The 24,335-nt window shown below is 36.4% G+C and overlaps 1 protein-coding gene across 4 annotated transcripts in view; it reads left to right on the top strand.

Moving 5' to 3' along the window:
- LOC101889302 (neurogenic protein mastermind) overlaps nt 1-24,335 on the top strand; it is a 425,563-nt gene that overhangs the window by 278,712 nt on the left and 122,516 nt on the right. The window contains exon 1 of one of the 4 annotated variants that reach the window (XM_020036264.2): nt 22,169-22,700. The exons of the other annotated variants lie outside the window; for them this stretch is intronic. The gene's annotated coding sequence lies outside the window, so the exon portion shown is untranslated. Of the gene's footprint in view, nt 1-22,168; nt 22,701-24,335 lie in introns of those variants that run through there. 4 annotated transcript variants of the gene reach the window in all.

The following is a 24,335-nucleotide window of genomic DNA, read 5'->3' as shown; positions in this document are numbered from 1 at the left end:
GACCTGCATACACAATTTTTTGTCGTAGGCTGTAGTATCCATTAGGATCTTCAAATACAAAATTTTAAACAATTACGTTGAATAATGTCTCTAATATCATCAAAATACCGAATATAGGGAGGTACCGTTATATGTGGGCTATACGAAGACGTGGACCTGCATGAATCTGTCGTAGGTTGAAGTATATATTACGAACTATAAATTTGAAACAAATCAAATAATGGCTCTAAAATATTCAAAATACCAAAAAATCGGAAGGTATCGTTATATGGTGGCTACACAAAGAACTTGCACTTTTTCATATATTATAGTACCCAATACGAACCTCAACTACAAAATTTGAAACAATTTCGGTTAAAAATGTTCCAAAAAATCGTCAAAATACCGAATATCGGAAGGTATTGTTATATGGTGGCTATACGAAGACGTGGACCTGCATACGCAATTTTTTGTCATAGGCTGTAGTACCCATTAGGAACTTCAACTTATATACATTCGGTTAAAAATGTCGCAAAAAATCATGCAAATACAGAATATTGGGAGGTATCCTTACATGGAGCTATACAAAGAGGCTGTACTACCTATAACGAACTTTAAATACGAAATTTGAAACAATTCTATATCGCTAAAATCATCAAAATACCGAATATTGAAATATAATTTGGATACTTCTCTCGTTCCACATGAAATTTAAGTTTTTTGTTTTTCAAATTTTTAAAAGCTTTGTAAGGGAAGTACCAGAAAGTGTGGCTCATATCCGAACTCAATTAAATTTGGCTAAAATATTACGAAGTACCAGATTTGGAACAAATCGGATACTGCTTTTGTGGGTTATCATGCGCAGAAACCGGCTAGGATGACAGACGGACAAATTGACAGGGCTAGATGGACTTCAAACATCATAAAACGGCTTTGCCCAAAGGGTCTAAAACCATTCTTTCGATGAGGCACATTTTTAAAGCATGAAATGATGTATATACCATAAGGGGCTAAAAATATTTATTGATTTGTCCATCGTATTTTTTCACCAATTTTCGATAAATATTTTTCAAATCAGCGTCCACTAAAGTCGATTTCCATATTAGCCTTTTTTATGGGCATGATTTAAAACACCCATCAATATTGTACTCTTAGTTTGGATATGCACTCACAGATAAACTCATTTCAAATCCATTATTTTTGTAGTCAAAAAATAAATAGTTTCTCCGTGGTTACTCCAAAACAAAAAAAAAAAACAGCTAATTGTCAACTGATTTATGTACAGCAAACACCTAATGAATTATTTGTATTCTGATTTTAAATGGGTTTTTTCTTAGTATTGACAACACTGATTTCTGTTACGTTCGTTAAATACATTTTCAAACGTATGTATGTATCTCATAGATACAATAACTTTGAGAGAGAGATTATCAGACTACATAGTTACACTGTACAACACAAAAGGAAGTCAAACTACATTACACAGCTAGCGTGCTATTCGTTGCCGTTTTACAGTGTAAACCGGCCTGTGAGTCTCCGAATGAAATGAGAGCATGAGACGATTAGAATTTTCTTTTGGATTTTGAGTGTTATTCTCTGCTTCGGGATGGATATATTCAAACGGCATATTTGAGCCAAGCACACAGATATTTGACAGTTGGGTGGAGGAGAATCACTGGCCAAATACAAAGCCAAGCAGTGCAAAAGCAAATCATGACAGAGGAAAGGATAAATAAAAACGGCAGAAACAACAGCAAAAACAAAATAATACAAAACGACAGAAGCAATGGCAATAAAAACAAGAAAAAGTCATTTATCATTAGCTGATGGTGATTTTGCAAGACAGTTCTCGCTCTCACTGGTGGTGGTGATGAGGTGACTGTGACGGTGGTGGCAATGGGATGGAATTTCATCATTACAACGAATCTGTTTGGAATCAACAGCAGCAGCATCATTTGTGTGTAATATTCGTATCTACATACATATGTATGTATGTATGTTTGTATGTAGTTGGAGCGTTAAAGAACTCCTTTTGTTGTAATGGGGAAACTTCTCGACACACGCACGAATTTACATTAAGATTTATTGCATATGGGTTATAAATGTTTTGTTTTTCACTCGATTTCCTACTCTTCGTGAAGAACGGCAAATGGAGAGGCATAAACGCCGCAACCATTTGGGCTAGTTGTAGTTTGTCATCACTGCTTCTAGGTTGTATTGCTAAATGAGTTTTGCTTTTCTGTCGCCCGGTTCACAGCCTGTCCGTCACAGAAGTTGCAATCTCAGTTAATCTTCGTGGGATGACAAGTCATTGGGATGTGCTTCTGCGCCGCTGTTCTTTAAAAGGTTGTCATAATTCAGGCGACCATCTGTTACACGCACACTCACTCACACAACGGGCAGCAGACGTGACACTGGCGGTAATGGAGAGAGATTTCGTTCGTTATATTTCTGTCTGCTAATTTACATACAATTCTGTTAACACTATCCGGAACGAGACAGCTAGCTAGCCAGCCGATGTTGTTAAGCGTTGTTTACAATATGTCATATCACCGAATGTGATCTTAAAAAGACAATAACAACAACAAAGAAGAAAACGAAATAAAGCCAGTGCAATAAAGTTTGATTGCATTTTGCCACAAATAGGTTGTCAAATGGAAATTTGCTAACTTTATGAAGACTTAGGGTGAGACAGGATATGAGACGAAAAAAGCATCCTGTATATTTGTGACCTATGGGTCCCAACCTTGAGTAATAAATGAGGGAACGTAGAATATTTTATTATGTATTAAATAATTATAATCCTTCGTGATATATGAAAAATTAGATATCGGTACAAAATTCAATCATTCTCCTCAATCCATACACTGCGAAATTTTGAAAAAAAAATTCTGGGAAAGGATTTTATGATATTGATCTTCTTTGCTGGTTTATATTCTGAAGTGGCGCCCAATATGAAAAATATTTAAATAAAATTATCTAAAAAAATAAAAATATTTAAAACAAGTTAAAAAACAGACCGGGCCGAAATTTTTATACTATGCACCGTTTGGAAGAAACTTGAAAAAGTTAAAAAAAAATCCGTCGGAAAATACCGCTGAATTGAAAACCGTTATATGGGTCCCGTTATATGGGGGCGAAGACGATGTCCTGAATAAGTAACTTGTGTCATAGACTGTAGTAACTATTCCGAAATTTATATACAAAATTTAAAACAATTCCAGTAAATAACGTCGCAAAAATCATCAAAATACCGAATATTGAGAGGAACCGTTATATAGGGTATATATGATATCGTGGACCAATATAGACAATTCTCTTACAGGGGGAAATGTACCCACAAGGAACTCCTTTCGTGGATTTTAAGACAATTCCATTGAAAATTTTGGCTGAAATCATCAAAATACCGAATATGGTACCATTATGGTGGTGGGTATAAAAATGGTAAAATGAGTTGTCTACAAAAACTACCATTTCTTTTCAATCCCGGCTTACTTTTTGATATTTTTTTAAGCTTCCACCATGAAGGAATGACAGCACAATATATCCCAAAGCATTCCTTCCGAAGTGCTGTTGAATAACATTTTTTTCTGGCCCAAAAATTATAAATGCAAATACGCTTCTTAAATGTCTGCAAATCCACTAAATACCGAACATCGGATAGTATAGTTATTAGACCTATTGGAACAGTACGCAGGCAATTTTCTTTCAGAGGTTTTGCTACCCATTACTAACTTGAAATATCAATTTTCAAACAATACCATTGACAAGTGTAAAAAATATCATCAAAATGTAGATATAGACAAAATATGGAATATATAAAATTATAAGGGAGCTATACGAAACTTTTCTACCAGAGGAGTTTATCTCCATTACGGATTTTCAGATAAAAATTTCAAATTTTACGTTTGAAAATTGTAGCCAAATCTTCAAAATACCCAAAATAGAAGGTACTGGAATATAGTGGACCGACACAGCTTGAAATTCAAAAGTTGAAAAGGTGAGACAAGATTTTGGACCACATGTCTTATACGACCAAATCGGTTTAAGGGCACATGCAGGCCACCTAGTGTTGTCCGTCCGGCTGATTCTTGAAGGGAATCCACGATTTTATCTAAATTTTGAATAATGTAAAATTTTTTTCAAACTTTAGATCGAGTTCGATGTTGGACAATATCGGTCCCCTTCCTCACAAACGGTCAAAAGAAAGCGAAGGGATCATCCGATTTGCTTCAATATTCGTATATCATAATTTTTGCAGAAACATTATGACAGGAGCGAAAATGGGTAATATCGACGATTCATTTTCATTATGAAACCGCTTCACACCCCATCTAAAAACGCTGATATAACCGTCATTGATCGAGGAGATATTGGTCTTCTTGCCTTTGCTTCAGAATCCATCCCCTTAGTTTCTAAGACCATATCTGCACAAGTTTCTAAATAACCAGAATGTCTCACGTATTATCCCCGCCAAATGGCGTTAAATTTCTCAGATGAGGGGTGGAAGGGTTCCCTATTAACTTTTCCTACTGCATTTTACGTTTCCATTGCCTTTCTAAAAAAACCAATTTTGCTTCTTCTTCTATCTTCCCTCTACCTCTCTACCCTACAAAAAAGATTACCATCTGCCTCGGTCTGTCAGAATTCAGAATTTTTCGTTTCAAAAGTCAACGTGCCTTTTGTCGGACCTTGGGCTGCAATAAGACACCTGAAGAACCGTAGTTTTAAATTCCGAATGCTTACAAATTAATAAAGTTGCAAAGGGGCTTAGTTGTTTCTAGACCAGAAACATGATGAAAAATGGCGCCCGACACGGGGTCAGGATTGTCATCATGTTGGTGTTTAACCGTACACGCAAATAATTTATGGAATAATGGCGCCCAACATGGGGCCCGAATTAACTAGCGTGAAATATCATTGAGTATTCTTAGATAACGGCTTCTGTTTTTCAAGATCCATTTTTAACATAAAGCTGAACTCCATATATCCTCACCTGACTTTAAAGGCTGTGTTAAATATTTCTCTGATTTTATATTTTCGATGTTGAGTTGTTTCCAGAAAACGGTGAATGGTGTATTGAACATTGGCGCCCAACGCAAACGATACATGAACTTCTTTTGTCGCATATGGCCTCTCCGAATGGCGTGAACTATTTCAGATTCACTGCCTTTGCCCAAATGCCACTGATCTTAGCTTCTAATCATACATTCTCTTACGTTCCGGCAACAACCCAACGAATCGTGATTGCTACTAAGGTGTTGTTGTTTTACAAGGTCACAGCAAATAACTCGGTGAACAGTGGCGCCCAACATGCGTTCCAAAACTAAAAAAATAAGCAAGCAAAAAATTTAGATCGGGCAATATAATCGAAAAATTATGTAGTCTGACCTAATGTTCAAGACTGTGTTTGACATTTTTCCGATTTTTTCGGTCATCCTAGGTTTGAAATTTCTTATTGACCCAAGCTATTAATAACACAACAAATATAGACATTTTAGAGACGCTTAGCTGTTTCTACAGCCCAGTGAACTACTTGATGAACATTGGCGCCAAACATGGGGTTTTTTCCCCAAGAACTCCTCAAATTGTTACTATGGAAGTATAGATTTGAAACCACGATGCGAACCTTTTTCAAATTATTTTATTCCTTGAGCCACGCTTCGAAGGGTCTAGTAACTTATGCTAGTAGCTTATGCTAGCTACTGAGACGCTGGTTTTTTACAAGGCCACGCAAATTACTTAATGAACCACCCAAATTAATGAGTGAGAAAGTAAATGGCAAAAACTAAGAATTTCCTACTTAAGCATATATGTCCTGAAGAGATATTTTAGATTTTTTTTCTCAGTTTTTTTCGTTAATATTTTATTTCAAATTTCTAAATAATCTAAGCTCAAGGACTCAAGCAATATCTCAGCAAATCAGGAAAGTGCCTGTGGAGCTGAGTAATTTCCAGTTCACTGAGAACGACTTGATGAAAAATGGCGCCCAACGTGGTATTGATTTGTACCTTTGGCAACACCCTTGGGAGCTATTGGAATCCAGATCTACTCCACTTTGGGCGACATTGCTTATCAACCATTTTCGCCGTGGTCTACAAATCACTTAGCACCATCGAAAAATTCTCAATTTCCTGAGATTTTTAACACAAAACTAATTTCTTATGTCGCACATGACATTTTGGAATGTACTACGCATTTTTCATATTTGTGGTCTTTCAGCAGTTTTAGACATTGTTCGAAGTTAGGGCTACTGAGAACTTTGTATTTTTATCAGGCCACCGCAAAATAAAAGTCAAAAGAACAATGGCGCCCAACATGCGGCTCGAATTTACGAATACCAAAATACATTTCTAAGTTATAGACAGTTCTAATATTTTTACCCTGACATTACTCACCATCTTACAAAAATTATTCTCTCCAACCCCATCAACACCACAAACGCCATAATGGCAAATTTTCAAAGCTATTTACTGCCTCAAGCAACAGGCATATAATTACAAGGAATCTTCGTGTAATCACTAATAATGTTAAACTATCTTTAGCCCCGCTTAAAGTGTTGAACTCTCCCTCTCTAACTCCTTCTCTATTCCCCTCTTTGCATTTGAAGTCTTTCTTTGCCTTAGCAACTCCAAGCTGCCGCAAAGAAAAAATGGAAAAAAATTGAAGAAGCATATCTAAATTGAAGTTCGTTGGTGGTATTTATTGAAGTCAAGACTTTTTCCTGTTCATGTGTCAGAGTTACGGTTAAAAACTGAAAGAATGAAGAGAAAACCATACCGACTTATGGAGGAGCAACAAGAAAAAAATGAAGCACGAAAGCTACTACAACAACTACTAACGCTACTGCTGCTGGAGAGAGATTATACAAACCTAATAATTAAACATTGCAAGAATGCTGAAAAAAAAAAGAAAACACACAGAGATACCGACCATTTGACCGACACATAAAATAATAATAACAAATCAACTAACATGTAGAGTAATATTTAAGTACGAAGACAACGGCGACGACTACGTCATATTCAATACAGCTCCTCCACTTTGTACTGTACGTACATAGGTAGTACTCGTACGGATGTTGGTTGGTTGATATGTAAGGTACGCTCAGCGATTCATTGTTGGTTGTTGGTTCGGTCGTTTGTTTGCCATCTATGTTTGTCGATTTGTATCCATTCACATATGTGTATGGTTGGTTCGACGATGTGTATATGTCGTAAAAATACAAACAAATATGAAAACCCAACCAGCAAATAGATGTACCCATGCTGAAATAAACAAAATTTTGTAATTTCCTACAAATACTGACGTGACTTTTTAGGTCTTCTTATTCGTTCTTTCCATTTTTTTGGTTCTACGGTTTGTTCATGGGGTCTCCCTGTAACTGAGCCATACCATATCAATGTTGGTATTCACTCGCATAGTATAATCGTAACATTGCATTATCGTTTATTCTCCGCAAGCAATGTTGTCAAAAGTTTCGGCTGTGAATAAACACTTTGCTAGAGTAGAAAAAAACTCAGAATAAAACGAAAAATATTGCCAGGTGGGAAGTAGGTCCATAGCTCATAAAAATCAAAGTCCATTTTCGTTAGTAATCTTCTAGCAAAGTCCATTTAGGAAACGGTGAATTTCTTGAATCTAGGTACAATACTGAGTAAAAATAGCGCCCAATATAGAATCCAATTTTAGGAAGACGAAAAGAGATGGCCTACATTTTATCCTGTCCTCAAGAAAATTTTCAAAATATTGAAAAGCAAAAAAATTGTAAAACCACCTTATTTCGCATTCGTAAATTTGAGCCCCATTTCGGGCGCCATTCGTCCGTTACTCACACAATGCAAAGTCCTCTTTAGCTAGGAATCTTGTAACAAATTCCAGTTCGAAGGCGATGAATTTCTTATATCTGGGTACAATATTTATCGGTAGTAAAAAGTGGCGTCCAATATAGGATCCAATTTTAGGAAGACGAAAAGAGATAGCCTACATTTTATCCTGTCCTCAAGAAAATTTTAAAAATATTGAAAACCAAAAAAAATTGTAAAACCACCTAATTTCGCATTCGTAAATTTGAGCCCCACTTCGGGCGCCATTCGTCCGTTACTCACATAATTCAAAGTCCTTTTTGGCTAGGAACCATGTAGCAAATTCCAGTACGAAGACGATTAATTTCCAAGATCTGGGTACAATATTTCTGGGTAGTAAAAAGTGGCGCCCAACATAGGATCCAATTTTAGGAAGACGAAAAGAAATGGCCGACATTTCATCCTGTTCTCAAGAAATTTCAAAAACATTGAAATGAAAGAAAAATTGTATACCACCTAATTTCGCACTCATAAATTTGAGCCCCTCTTTGGGCGCCAATCGTCCGTTACTCACATAATTCAAAGTCCTTTTTAGCTAAGAACCTTGTAGCAAATTCCGGTGCGAAGACGATGAATTTCTTAAATTTGGGTAGAATGTTTGGTAAAAAGTGGCGCCCAATATAGGAAAACGAAAAGAGATGGCTTACATTTCATCCTGTCCCCAAGAAATATTCAAACTATTGACATGCAGCAAATGAATGGTAAAACCGCCTAACTTCGCATTCGTAAATGTGAGCCCCACTTCACAGTCCCTTTTAGCTAGAAGCAAATTCCAGTACGAAGACGTTGAATTTTTTAGATCTGGGTACAATATTTAGTAAAAAGTGGCGCCCAATATGGGAAAACAAAAAGAGATGGACTACATTTCAACCTGACCTCAGGAAATTCTCAAAATATTGAAATACCACAAATGGTTAAACCACCTGATTTCGCACTCGTTAATTTAAGCCCCACTTTGTGATAGTGTTTCATGGTCGGAAGGATATCAAAGCCTCCTCAACCTAAAATTGGATTCATATCAACAAATACACAATCAGATGGTCTTCATTTAGGCTTTGACCCCAAGAACTCCCTAGAAATTTCAAGAATCTACAAGTTTTTCCATTTTTTTCAATATCGTAAAGTAATAATCGATTTTCGTAGCAACATTTTTTATTCTCACACTTCTGGAACAAAGCATTTGTTACTCTCTGTCTACATTTTTTTAACGTCCCTGATTTTTTTCTTCTAGACATTGTTTAAATCACGGATCGCAGCAGAAACTTCAATCATGTAGGAAGGTTACAGAGGCAATGCACTGTTACCTAACGTTGTATTTAAAGAGGTGCTGAGTTGTTCCAAATCACGCTGAACGATTTAATCAACAATGGCGCCCAATGAAGGGCGCAAAATAGGATATACGATGTTAGGTCACCTACATTAAGTTTTTGGAGTAACGAGCTTCTCCGAAAATTGCCAAAAACAATGGCGCCCAACGTGGAGTTTTTATGTTTTTGCCCCAATATTTCCCTTAAATGGAGTCAAAAATGGTATCAGTGCTCCATTTTGAGGGCACATTGGCCAAGAATAATTTGCGAAATTTTTTATTTTATGAGGGCCCTCTATTAAGACGTTTCCCGAAATACCCATCTTCGTAGTTCCCTAAAAAATAAAAATATGAATTTCATACGATAATCCACGCTGAACGACTTAAAAAATAATGTCGCCCAACGTGGGGTCCAAATAACAATAAATTTATTCAAATTTTGGAATGGCACCTAATATAAGGCCCAATTTAACAAATCCGACGTTAGGTCAGCTACTTTTATCTGTTAAAGCCATGAACTCCTAAGAAAATGTCCAAAAACAATGTCGCCCAACGTGGAGTTTTTAGGTTTTTGCTACAATATTTCGCTAAAATTTTGACAAGAATGATATCGGTGTTCGCCAATATCCATTACGATGGCACATTAGACCATCACAATTTTTTAAAAAAGGACATTTTTCATTGAGGTTGGCCCCAGACGGAGTGTCTTCCTCTGTGGTAGCCCCTCATGGACGTGTCACGAAATACCCCTCTCCGTACTTCTGTGGAAATAAAAATATGAATTAATAGGATAATCCACGCCGAACAACTTGATAAATAATGGCGCCCAACATGGGGTCCAAATAATAATACCTATATTTAAATTTTGGAATGGCGCCCAATATAGGGCCCAAATTAACAACTACGATATTAGGTTACCTACATTTAGTTTTTGGAGCCATGAACTCCTCAGAAAATTGCCGAAAATAATGGCGCCCAACGTTGGGTTTTTGCTACATAATTTCACTAAAATGTTGCCAAGATTGGCTTAGTAATCGTCAATATCCATTCTGAGGGCACATTGAGCTATATGCACTTTTTTTTTGGCGTCCAACATAGGGTCAAAATTTTATTCCATTCTGTTACGAATTTTTAATTAATACAAGCAATGGATCTGGTTCATTTTCTGTCTCAGCAGATGACTTCATGAATAATGGCGCCCAATGTGAGGTATCACTATGGGCCTACAAAATTCTATAGCTTAAATTAGGTTTAGACAGAGAAGCTTATGATAGGCCACCTTCTTAAGAAATTTAAATCCACCAGAACGATAGCCTCACCAATTCATTCATCGAGGCCTTAAATCGACGCTGGACTTCCAGTTTGGAATTGGGCCTCATCAGTTAGGATGTTTTTTTACCAATTTTTGTATTGTGGAAAGTTTCATGAAAAATGGCGCCCAACATGGGATCCAAATTTACGAATGTGAAAAATACATTGCACATATTCTGGGGTTGAATAAGGACCAAAAAACCTTTTTTTATTACTTGATGATGGGAACGTTCGAAGGGTAATGAGGCTAAAGTTGGCGAAAGTCAGCTTCCTATCTATTGAGTTAAAATTTGGAATAGTCCAGGGTCATGTAATTTTTCATAACTCTTCGGAATAATGTTGAGAAGTAAGTAAATCTGTGTATTGCAGTCTGACAAGGTGCCCCCTGTCCAAGGGTGGATAAGGTCCCTGACCTGTCAAATGTCGACATATACCACGTTTGAAGAATAAAAAACATCGCTTGTTGGAGAACTCTTCATTTTCACCATCGCTGGAGTAAATGTGTGTTACCATAAATATTTTTCGATTAAATGGCGCCCAATGTGGGGAAGAAATTTAAAGGATAACTTAACAATCGAGAACAGTCAAAATATTCTTAAAACCAGACATTCCTTTGGAAACTTTTATTTTAAAGTTGTTTAAAATTGTGTTAAATGGCGCCCAATGTGGGGTTAGGGATCAGTATTATATTATCAAACACGGTGGAGAGATATGGAGATGTGTCAGGAAGAAGGACACATCTTAATCTTCAGGTTTCTTAATTCAAAATTTCCTTCTGTATTCTACTGAGTAAAAGCCAGTTAATGAGTTTTTGTTATCATCTTCCGAATTAAACCATAAAATATTAAAAAATCGCCTAAATACCCATTAAACGCCAATGTGTCTTACATGGCTGGCCTCTCTACATCCCTGAGCAGCATTTACTCTATTCCGAGTGTCACTCACATTCATGTAGAGCACCGTCAACAGCAATGTTCTCATCGTTGGCGACGACATGCTATCGACCACCACCATCAACATCATCATCGTCATTGCCGCCGTCGTTTTTCGGTTTTTGTCTTCATCGGCTACAACAATAACCACAACAACAACAAAGTCTTGAGTCAAAATAAAACAAAAAATGCACAACGAAAACAAAAAAAAAAAAGATATTTTCAATTTCATTATATTTCGTGCGGATTTTTTCGCTACTTCTTTGGAAAGAAATGTTTTATTATGGACGCCGTTACAGTCTGACTCTGTCAGTTAAGTACTTGCCGACTGACGACGGAGTCAGCGAGCCAGCGACGAGAATGAGTGATTGAGTATTCGTAAGCAATGAAATGCGTGAGTCTTGCGGCGGCAAGTGTACGTGAGTGGTAACACATCTGGCCATTGTTTCGTGGGGCACAAGTGTTGCTGTTGCTGTGGGGTCTTTATGCCTCTTCTTTGTACGCTGTGTTCTCCTTATACACTGCTCTCTTTCTCTCTTCGGGTTCACTGTGTTGACATGCCACCGAATGCTTGTGTCTATTTTGTGCAGAGGTTGCTTTTGCTTGAATGTGCAGCGATTGTTTCGTATGCGCCGAATAATCATTCTGGAAGGTACGCTGACCGAAGCGAACCGAACAATTTTCGTCGTTTACACTCAATAATGCCAATGCCAACCACTTTTGGGAGATGTCTTTTTTGTTTTGTTTTTTTTTGTAACCCATACGTCTCCTGTCCCGTGGTGAGCGTCTGTTTTTTTTTCGGCTATGGACTTTTGCAGTTTTGACTGCTGTAGAAAGTGAGTAATAAATCAGTTGCTTTGCAGACAGTTGGCGAAAAAGGCACCACATAACGTAATAAAGCAGTCAGTCAGCCAGTCCACCAGCCAGCCATGTTGAAAGTTGTCGGGACGTTATGTTTTACGTACTTATGTGCGATGCTTGTTCTTTTAGTATTTGGAATTTTACGCTTCGTTGTTGCTGCTGTTGTTTGGGTGATGGTGGGGGTGGAGGTGTGTGTGTGTGTTGGCAATTTGATTAAGTTTGTTCCTGCTGATTTGAGTTGTCTCCTGTCTGTTATGATTTTATTAGGAAATATGTTCGCTGGATGATTACGTTGTTACGGAGTAAGTGGTGGTCGTAATCGGTGTATAGGGGGTCGATTTGTATACACACACGCAGTTAAAGGTTTGGGAATAAAAATAAAGGTTTATAGTTTGGGTCATAACTTATTAATAGGGACATTCAAAATCCTCTTAGAAAATCCCCTAAGAACTATCTTTTTATATCCTCCACCATTCTATGGAGGGTATATTAACTTTGTCATTCCGTTTGTAACACCTCAAAATGTACATTTTATACCCCACAAAGTATATATTCTTGATTAGCATAAAATTCTATGTCGATTTAGCGATGTCCGTCCGTCTGTGGAAATCTCTCTAGATTCCGAACGAAATTAAGTAGGTTGATAAGATTTTACTCAAATGTGTATTATGTCTGCAGGACTTTTGGTATTGAAAATGGGTCATGTAGGTCCACGTTTTGGTATAGCCCCCATATAATGGTACCTCCCTTTTTTCTTGATTTTGATTATTTTAGCGACATTATTCCCCGGAATTATTTCAAATTTCGTATTTGAAGTTCGCAATGAATACTAAAGCCTAAGACAGAAAATTGTCTGTGCAGGTACACGTCTTCGTATAGGCCCCATATAAGGGTACCTCCCGATATTCGGTATTTTGATGATTTTAGCGACGTTATTAACCGGAATTGTTGCAAATTGGCATTTGAAGTTCGTAACGGATATTACAGCCTATGAGAGCAAATTATCTGTGCAGGTCCACGTCTTTGTATAGCCCCCACATAATGGTACCTCCATATACTCGGTGTTTTGAAGATTTCAACTTAATAATTAACGGGATTTTTTCAAGTTTCGTATTTGAATATTGTAATGGCATATGACAAAAGATGCCAATGCAGGTCCACGTTTTCGTGTAAACCCCAATATGGCTATAATCAATATTTTTTTAGATTTTTACAGAATTTTTTAACGGATTTTATTTATTTATTGCTTTTTTTTTCTTTTTTTTTTTTTTTTGAAAATTGCCGAATTCGTTCCGGCCGAACTTACAGCTTTTTTGACATGTTTTTATTTATTTATAATAATATAACATTTTATTATCAAAATTAAACTTGAAAGTGGCGCCCAACATTAGGATCGAACCAAAATGATCAAGTTTTGCAGTTAATAGCCGGAGTAATCGATGTGTTACAGCTCGTTTTATATACGCGTAGCTAGAAGTTTGTGCATAGAAATGGAGATCAAGAGATTTAGGGTATAACTTATATACAGGAAAGCCATTGAGTTGTTTCCAGAATACTTCAGTTGACTTAATGAATAATGGCGCCCAACATGTGGCTCTGATAACCAATTAACAAATTAAAAAATGGGAATTGGGATTCGATTTGGTCTAGACCAGTATTTCATTGGTTCCTGCAAAAAAAAAAAAAAAAAAAAAAAACAAAATAAATAAACATATCGGTAACCAGGCTCATTAATAATGGCGCCCAACATGTGGTCCAAATTTACGAATGCGTAAATACTAATTCAAAATTCTGATATTCAACAAAGAATATTGAAAAATTTTAATCTACTGAAAATTACAACATTCATTCGAAAGAAACAAATTTTAAAAATTGAGAATCTGAATTTGATTCGATTTGGTACAGAACCTACTTTTATTGTGTTCCAGCAGAAAAAAAAAATATTACTATTTCAGGAAGCCGGCTCATGCAATAAACTATCAAATGGAGACCTTTACTGTGACATTGAGTTCTTAGCAGGATACTCGAGATGACTTCATGAATAAGGGTTCCAAATTTTAAATGTTAAACATTTTTCCGATATCGTCCTTCTATATCGTTTAATACTCTTCCAAAATTCTTAAACAGCCTCAGAAATTATACGCAAAGTAGTTTGAAGGCCTTTGAAGAAGACTCAGCAATGGCGCCCAATGCGAGGTCCAAGTTTTCAAATGCAAAATTATAGGACTAGCATTTTGGGCGCTTAGATCGAAATTTTTACGTTGAGCTATTGAAATGACGACCATAATTGATGCGCTAAATAAATCTAAATCACCTATTAATGACCGAATAAAGAAAAGCGACCAACAGGGTATCAAATTGAATTAAATGGAAAAATCATGCCCCCTTCATTCAGTTTTTTGACCCAATCCTCATAACTTGAACTTCATTTCTTCAGGCAAGACATTTGCGACTGAGGTAAGCATTTGTCAGATTTTAGTTTCTGATTCCTGATTGCAACAGTTAATGGCTTATATTTAAATAATTGCGAAGAAGATATAGGCAACAAAATTGAGCTGTTTGACAGCTTCTCTGAAGATTTGATCTTCTCAAAAATACGCCAACCCGACGTGACTGGGAGTCTGCTTATCTGGTCTATGAATCCCACTTCCATTGCGTCTGCCATATTTTAAGTTCTTACTCTTTTATTTGACCCAGGCTTCATATTCGGAAGGATTTACCTAAAATAGTTTAATAGATCATGATGGTCCAGTACGGGTGCTCGGATTCTGTCTTTAAGGGCAGAAATTTCAAATAGTCTTTGAATTACAATTCGTAAATTTTCGCACATCCGGCTACGTTGGGTTGATGTATTTTTGAGAATATGGAATCTTCCAGAAGCTCTCAAACTGCTCAATGTAGTTGCCTCAATGCCTATCACAATTATTTAAATGTAAGCCATCGAATATTGCAGTCAGAAATTAGAATCCACATTGGGCGCCATTTTTTCAATATGCCAAATGCGTGGACCGGAAAAAATCAGCACCTTATATACCATTCCAGATATTAAAGGTTTATTCCAGATATTTATTGCTGTCTTCTGTGCCTCTATGAAAAACAAGACTTCGATCAAACAGATAATACCCTCGTTTCATGAAGCCGATGACTGGATGGAACTCCGATCAGAAACGAAACGACAAACATAAGGTATTTCAAACACTAACATCGTTGCAAAAAGGGACTGTAATGTCAAGAGCAACTGCTAGGAAGGAAAGCTAGCCATAAATACTCATAGACCTTGAAGGGAACAGCTGTATTTGAATGCAAAGAAACAGAGGGCCTCAGAGGCCTGGAAGTTATCTCGAGGTAATATAAAATAGGTGTCGAGTTGGTGGTTACATTTCCCCGAGGCGAAAAGCAGGAGTTTCCGTCGAATGAATGCAAAGAAAACGGGGGCCTCAGAGGCCTAGAATTTACTTTGAGGTAATATAAAGAGGTGCCGAGATAGGATTTTAGCCCGTACAGACCCGAGCCCTGTATACGTCGAATGCAATGACTTCGTCGGATTTCCATTTGCCATCCTTGTCCGATATTATATTATTTTCAATTATTTTACAACAACAAATTATTATTATTTTTTTAATTATTGGAATTATTATTTGGTAATTCAATGGTATTAGTAAGAAGCGACTCATTATCCTAAGACTTCCATGGGAAAAACTTCTCTGCCTGCCACAAAAACATTTCCCTACCTTGCCAGAACGCCCCTCGAAATCGTTAATCCCTAATCGGTAGTAATGTAAATAAACACTTTGCATTGGCCAATATTCAAAGCAATGACCCCAACACGATATGGTGGACTCGTGGAGCATAAAATGACTAGAAGTTGCGAGTCAGCAATGCTACCGCCAGCATAAAGCAACAGTCGTTGGCCACAAAACAAGAACATTGCGTCGCCGGCAGAAAATGAACCATATGTTTTGAAAACTGAAACTCAAAAGAATAAAAATTCAAATCCATTACCGGCAAGAGAAACAACAACAACACCTCCCCTGGTAAAAGTGGTGAACGATATAGGTATCACATCATCGTCGCCCTATCAGTGTTTAGCCAATGTCCAGAAAAATCAACAATGCTATGTCAGCCGAAAAGCCAGACAACGTAAATGCCTGGACGTCCGAGTGACCATCCACCACCATTACCCACCCACCAAATCATCATCATCTCTCACTTGTTTGTTATATTTGTTTTACATTACGAAATGTGGCCTGTCTCCCTCGCTGGCTGGCTGACTGGCTGCATTCATTCGGCCACAATAATGAAGCAACAAATTTTCAAAACATTTGTGCCTCGTTTTAAAACTAACACCACCACCATTCATTCAAGCCAAAAACTTCGAGTGCTCTGGAAAATATAAATATCGAATAAATACAACAAATAACTACGAAATGGTACATCCAACCAACAATGATGTCGACCATGATGATGATGACGACGACGACCATGTTGAATACGACGACAACAAATGACAATTAAATTGCAGACTCGTGTCTCGTGTGAGAGGGGCACACATCCAACCGATCGTCCGGTTGAACAACACTTTACAGCTGCTGCAATGATTATGGCCCACAAAAAAATATGATTTTCAAAAAATACAATAGCTCTCTTTCAGCGGAGTTACTGGAGTTAGGCAGTCTCTGGGGTACTCTCATGAATTAAAAACAAAACTTTGGCAAGGCGATCGCCAGCACCACTGCCCAACACCCTCTGTGGACCCCTCACTTTTACAACAAGTTCATCATTAACATCAATGTTTTTATTATTGTTATACTTGTATGCCCCAAACCGACAGCACTTTGAGTTAATGTAAATGTAATAAACGAGAGAAAAAGAAGGCATTCCCCGAATAACTCACTCAGTAACGAGTAAAATTGAGCTTGTAATACGAGTGACATTGTTGTGTGTTTTGTTTGCTTCTTTGTTGTGTGTTTTGCCATGGGAGCATATGTGCCGCATATTTGTATTATCTTACAAGAGCACCGCCAGTACGCGCTATCTCTCTCTCTCTCTCTCCATATCTCACACTTTGCATCTGTTTTCCAATCAGAAAACTGCAATGAACTGGTTTTGTTTGCTAACATAAAAAAGTCACTTGTCCGTATTCGTGTGTACGTGTGTGTATGGGTGTTTGTGTGTGGAAGTGTAAGTTTGTATTCGAAGCTATCGGTGTGTATGCAAGTTTGTCAACAAAGAAGGGTAAAGTGGAAACGGAAGTTTTTTTCGGTGACTGCTGGATTTTTAATCGCATTCAAAATAAACCGTGAGAGGGTAGTTATGATAAGGACGGGAAAAATTATTTGTAGTGAGAATACAATACGTTATATTGATTGGCTTTATCAAAGACTCATGTAAGCTAAGTCATTGTATTTAATTTTGGGTAGAGTAAATGCTCCAAAGGTGGACATACATAGTATAGAGGGTATATTAAATTCGTCATTCCGTTTGTAACTCATCGAAAAAATAATTTTAGACCTAACAAAGTAAATATATGCTTGATTCTAAGTCGATTTAGCCCTGTCTGTCTGTTGTAATCACGCTAGAGTCAAAATGAATTAAGATAGGAAGCTAAAATTTTGCACAGATCAGTATTTTATCTGGAGACAGGTCAAGTTCGAAGATGGGCTATATCGGTCCACGATATCACATAGCCCCCATATAACGGTACACTCTATATTCGGTATTTTGATGATTTTAGACATTTTTCAATGGAATTGTCTGAAAATCCACAAAATAAGTTATTTCTAAGTACTTTATTCCCTGGAAGAGAATTGTCTATATAGGCCCACGATATCGTATAGCCCCATACAGCGGTACTCCCGATATTCGGTATTTTGATGAATTTGGGGAAATTATACACCGGAATTATTTCAAATTTCGTATTTAGAGTTCCTATTGGGTTCTACAGCCTATAAAACCTATAAAAATTTCTTCTTCCACGTCCACGTTTTCGTATAGCCCCCCATATGATGGTACCACCCGATATTCGGTATTTTGATGATTTTAGGGAAATTATACACCGGAATTGTTTCAAATTTCGTATTTAGAGTTCCTATTGGGTTCTACAGCCTATAAAACCTATAAAAATTTCTTTTTTAGGCCCACGTTTTCGTATAGCCCAAATATAATAGTACCTCCCTATATTCGATATGTTGACTATTTTAGCGACGTTACTAACCGGAATTGTTTCAAATTTTGTATTTGAAGTTGTTTATGGGTACTACAGCCTATGACAGGAAATTTGTAATACAGCTCCACATCTTCCTAAAGCCCCTATGCAACTGTAGCTCTTTATATTCGCTATTTTAATTACTTTAACCACACTTTTTACCAAAATAATTTCTAATTTGGTATTTGGAGTTCTTTGATAGGCGCTGTCTTCCATGACAAATTATTGACTATAGAGTTCCATTTTTTCATATAGCCCCAATAAAACAGTATCTATATATAGGGTGTGAAGAAAAAACTGCAACAAAGTTAAACGCCATAATTTTTAAATTTTTTTAGAAATTTTATTGAATAAAAGCAAAAAATGTCGGAAATAACATCAAATTTTAGAATAAGTTTACGAACAAATCTAATTGGTCACCTTTGGCATGAATTATACCCTTCAAACGGCTAATGAAAGCGTCTCACGCTGACCGAATGTTGCTCTCCGGTATTTTGGCCTATTCTCGGCGAAGCGCTTGCTTAAGGTGGTCGACACTTTAGTATATTTTAGTACCAACCTTGCTTTCCAAAATACTCCAGACACAATAGTCCAACGGATTGGTATCCGGAGATTTTGGTGGCCATTGGACGCTTGAATTGAAGCGAGGAACCTCATTTTGTAGTTATTCCTGGGTGGCGCGTGCTGAGTGCGATAGTGCTAAGTCCTGTTGGAATGTCCAAGGTCTACGGCCAAAATGTTTGCCTGCCCAAGGCTTTAATACACCCTCCAGAATATTTTCGCGACAATATTTGGCATTTATTCTGGTGCTACGGTCGATTAATACGAGCAGAGAGCGACCATCGGCTGTTATGACGGCCCACACCATCACCATGGCCGGCGCTTGATTTCTGGTGGCCAACCGATTTTTTGTTGAACTCTTTGTGAAGTAAACACGATCATTTTGTTTGTTTACAAACTGCCGGACAACGAATGTTTTCGCAGCGGAGAAAACCAAATTCGGCCAAGCGAAGTAACTCTTTAGCTCTTTCGAATCTATTTTCTTTCTGTTGCGGTGTAAGTTCTTGCACTATTTGGAATTTCAATGGCTTTACCCCGAGCTCATTTTTCAATATTTGCCAAATGCGATATGTTCAGCTCACGAGCTATTTTTCGCCCACTGCGACACGGGTTTCGATAAGGTCGCTTCATTACTTTTCGAACCATTTTTGCTGATGATGCTGTTTCGTTCTTCCGTCCACTTCCTTGACGTCGGGCTAAGCTACCAGTATCACGGTAACGAGCGATGATACGAGACATTAAAGATTTATACGCATTTGAATGCTGGAGTGCTTTAACGATAGCCACTTGTGGTTTTCCAGCCAAATATAAAGAAATCACACTATGAGTCCCATCACGAATAACTTTTTTTTCAGGAAAATTCTCACCAAAATGCTTTTGTACGCTTGTAAACAATATAATGAGCTGTCACTGGAATAATTGTAGCAGCTGTCGGACGTGTGGCTTAGAAATGACAGCAGTCTGAGTCTTAGATGCAGTGTTTTTATCTCACCCTGTATTTATCTCAACTAGAAACCTGAGATGAATATGGAATTTATGATTTCTCATAAAATTGAATATAAATATTATATTTTCTTGTAATTTTGACCATACCTAAAATGGAATACTATCGATCGACTATGTATGTTACACCATGCACATTTTAACATTTTCTAAAAATTATCACATATATCATATACCTGGCACCTGGCACGTCAAAATATATAAATATAATATTTTATTTAGCTCCGATACGAAATGGACAATATTGGCCCTTTCCTTCGGAACCCACTCCATAGACGGTCGACAATTTGAATAATCTAACAGAAGTCAAAATATATTTAAATAATCGAACATTGGCAGATTTAAGTAATCAAACTGTCGGCAGATTCGACTGATACTTAGATCCTTTATAGAATTTTTTTCGCAATTTTGTTGGTTTTCATTAAAAAAAACGCTCTTCTACATTACTTTCTAGTTTCTTTAAATAGCGGAACGCTTTGAAATCAGTTTGCACAAATATTTTTAAAATTTTGTGGTATTTTTGAGCTTTTGCAATATTTGTTACTTTATTGGGTACCTGTAGCCTGTCTTCACTTCTTCGGCTTCTATTTCGCTATTTGTATTTTCGATTTCAATTATTTTTCCTAACTCAACTTCGCGAGGATGAGATGCCGCGTTATCTAAAAATAGAGCACTATAACGATTCTTTTCCCCCCATTTACCGTCTAATTGTTGCAACGACTTGTTCATAATATCTTTCTCTGGTAGCCATGCCCACATAAGAGAGTATCCTCTAATAGGAGGTAAATATGAACATTTGCATTTTTTTTCTTTTTTTTGAAAATTGTCCATTGAGGCGAGGTTTGGCCTGAGAGAGAGGGAGGTTTCACTATAGATTGTCTGAATATTAAGTTCAAGGTTTTTGAAAAGCGTAGTGTGATATTTATCCTCCAGTTTCACATAAGGTGGACTCCAATATTTAACACCTCATCTTTTGTTCTAATTTATTTTTTAAATTTCCCATCTCCAGTGAAAATTCCGTAATTTTATCGGAATACCCCATACAATGCCTAGTCCTCATCATACTCCCCCTCTGCGTTGCTCATCACTGAAGCAATTCAAATGCATAAAAAGCAACACCATTTTAATGATGATGAGCATTACAATGGGTGTATTTAGAGTTTTTTGCGTGTTTTTTTTCTCCTCCGGTGCTGCTTCATTCACTCCTAGAAAGAAGTTAACAGAATCTGCTAAAGCATATTAACTAAGAAGGGTAAAATGTTGACCAAACTACTCTGAAAATGATATAAAAAAATGAGGAGAGAGAGCGAGTGAGAGAGGCCTCCAGAGTGTGAGAGCAGCACACATGTGTTATTTTCTATCACTCACTGAGGAATTCCCTGCTGCTATTCCGTTGGTGAGGTATGCCAAAGATGGAATGGTTGCTGGGTCAACACTATGGCAAGGAATCCCCCAAAAACTCAACAGAATGTCGGGGCACAAAAAATCCATAATTGAAATGGAGAAGCGGCAGCAACAGCAGCAACAACAACAACAACTGGGCTTCTTTCAAAACAAAACAAACAACTTTCTTTCGGTATGTGTTTGGCTGTTGGTTTTTTGTTTTGTTGTGATATATGCCGCTCCATTTCTCAGACTCTGTTAACAGTTGTACAGAGAGCAGAGAAAAATGTGAAATTTACAGAGCGAGAGAGAAATGAAGCAGTAGAAGGAAAAGTACATTGTATTCGTTGAATTGAATGTGTGGCGTACAGATATATACATTACTGTTGCTCCGATATCTATCTTTTGGGAATGTCGGGAGGTGGATGGGTGGAGGTAGTTAGGTTTTCTGAGCAATTCATGTTAGTTCATTTGTTTTGGTTGATAGCCACTGCCGCCGCTGCTGTCTTCTCTGTTTGTTTGGCCATGTTGTTGTTCTTATTGTTGTCGTTGCCGTTTCGTACATATCTCAATCTCAATTGTATATATCTGTATATTTGTTGGATTGTAAATTTTCATTCGTTTGCTGGTTGTGTTTGGCTGTGGTGCTGGCTGCTGCTTCTGCTGCCGCCGATGACTGACTGGCTGGTTGCTTGCTTGGTTCGTTGGTTGGTTGGCTGGCTAGCTCACTGGCTTGCTTGCTTGCCTGCCTGCCTTGCTTTTGTTGGCTGGCTGGCTGGCTTTTTGGTATGCATGCGATAAATGTATGACGGCTCGTGCCACCAGTACTCAATTGACAGCCATACACGGCGCACACGATACATTTGCCAAAGCGCGCATAACGGCATTAGCAAAAACTCAAATATTAGCCACCACAGAAATTATTTTCAAAAATATTTTTGCCCTCAACATCAAAATACACTCAGAGAAAAAAATCGTAAAAATTCCGAAATATACACTGAGACATTAGCCTGAGATACTGTTGCATATACCTCGAGTGTAAGGAGGACATTTTTAGAGACAATTTGTGCATTACATGTGTGTGTGTGAGTGTGAGTTTGGTTCAAATCTCCGATGATTTGAAAGTGAAATGAAATATGATGAATGACATTTTGGCCCTGCAATGATGAATGACAGCCCAAAATAAAAAAAGCAATTACATTGCAAAAGTGTGGAAATGTAACAATTTGTTTTGAAAATCCAACTGAAAACCAGCAAATTTTCCCAAAAAAAAATAAATAAAAATAAAATAAGCGGTAATGTTTATGTTTTGAATTTTCCTCGAGTGTTTTGGGGAAAAGTGAAATACTACTTCAATTGTTGTTATGATTATTACTTGAAAAGAAACCAAAGAAAAGCACAAAAAAAAAAAAAAAAAACAAAACAAAAAATTCAAAACTGCAAGAAGTAAATGAAAAATAATAACAACAACGGGTTAAAGATGAGGACAGCGTTGGCGGCGTTGGTTGGCATTGCCACAGTACACAACCATAACAACCACAGAAAAATAACAATAATTATCTATTTGTTTTGATGAAATTTTGTGGCAACAGAAAAACAACAACAACATTGATTAACGTGTTTGTTTTGATTAATTTTCCATTATTTTCTCTCTTTCTCCATCTCTCTTTCTTCCATCCATCCATCAATCAATCATTTACAAAATCTGTGATAATCTTGGCTTTTCATCCAATCGGTGTGAAAACAAAATAAATTCAAAAATTTCATAGCATACTTTTGTGAGTGTAACAGATGTTCGAAAACCAATAAGTGTGTAATGCCAGGGATGGACTTATTTTATCTCTCAAACCTTTCTAATTAGAATTAGTTTAAGCAGGAAAAAAGAAAACAAATTCTTTAAAATTTTGTTGCATACTTTTCGGGGTGTAACAGATGTTCATGATAAAAATTGTTGAATGTGTGTGTGACTTCTATGAAAGTCAAAAAATCTTATTTTCAAGGACTTTAAAGAAATCTTAAGAAATTGTGTTGAAATTAGTGACAATATTTTTGAAAATGGGGATTCGTAAAAGTGTGTGACTTATCTAAAAGTCAAGAACATTATTTTCAAGATTCTTAATATCGAACAGTGTTGGCTTGTTTGGTCGGGATACCATCGTATTTTGTTGTTGTAAATTGGCCAGGCTTAATCGAATTGTTGTTGTTTTTTATAAAAATTGATTCCTGATTTCTTTATTTTTTTTTAATTTCTTTAAAATCTTAAGAAATTATTTTGAAATTAGTGATAATATTTTGAAAGTGTGATTAAAAGTTAAGAACATTTATTCTCAAGGACTTAAAAGAAAATTAGAAATAAAATATTTTGAAAAAATATCCGAAAGAGAACATTTTAAAAGGGGTGCAACAAAAAAAGTTTTTGAAAGTGTGAATTCGATAAAAGTTAAGATTTTTTCTCAAGGACTTGGAAGAAAACTTAAAAAATATTTTGAAGAAATTTATAAAAAAGAGAACAAAAATTTGTTATAAAAACATAGTTAATTTTTTCAAAATCTTTAAAAAAAAAACAAACAAAACTAATTAAAAAATATACATAAATATTAAATTCTTGCATTTTCTCAAACAAAACTAAATTTTTGAAATGTGTGGACTCCTAAATGTAAATAATTTCTATAAAAGCAATTGATTTCAAGGAATTGAAAGAATTTTTTTAAGCTAAATTGTGAAAAAAATTTATTTTTAAAATATTTTCAAAATATAATAAATCTTCAAGTGTTATCTAATTTTTAAATGTTAATAATTTCTATGAAATCAATTCTTAAGAATTTGAAAATGATTTTTTGAAGCTAAATTGTGAAAATAATTTTGTTTTTTTTAATATTTTCCAAAAATAATAAATATTCAAATTTAAGGACTGTATATAATATTGAGCC

Source organism: Musca domestica, unplaced genomic scaffold, assembly GCF_030504385.1.
Source record: "Musca domestica strain aabys unplaced genomic scaffold, Musca_domestica.polishedcontigs.V.1.1 50, whole genome shotgun sequence".
NCBI classification, from domain to species: Eukaryota; Metazoa; Arthropoda; class Insecta; order Diptera; family Muscidae; genus Musca; species Musca domestica.
This window is presented reverse-complemented; position numbering and strand designations above follow the sequence as displayed.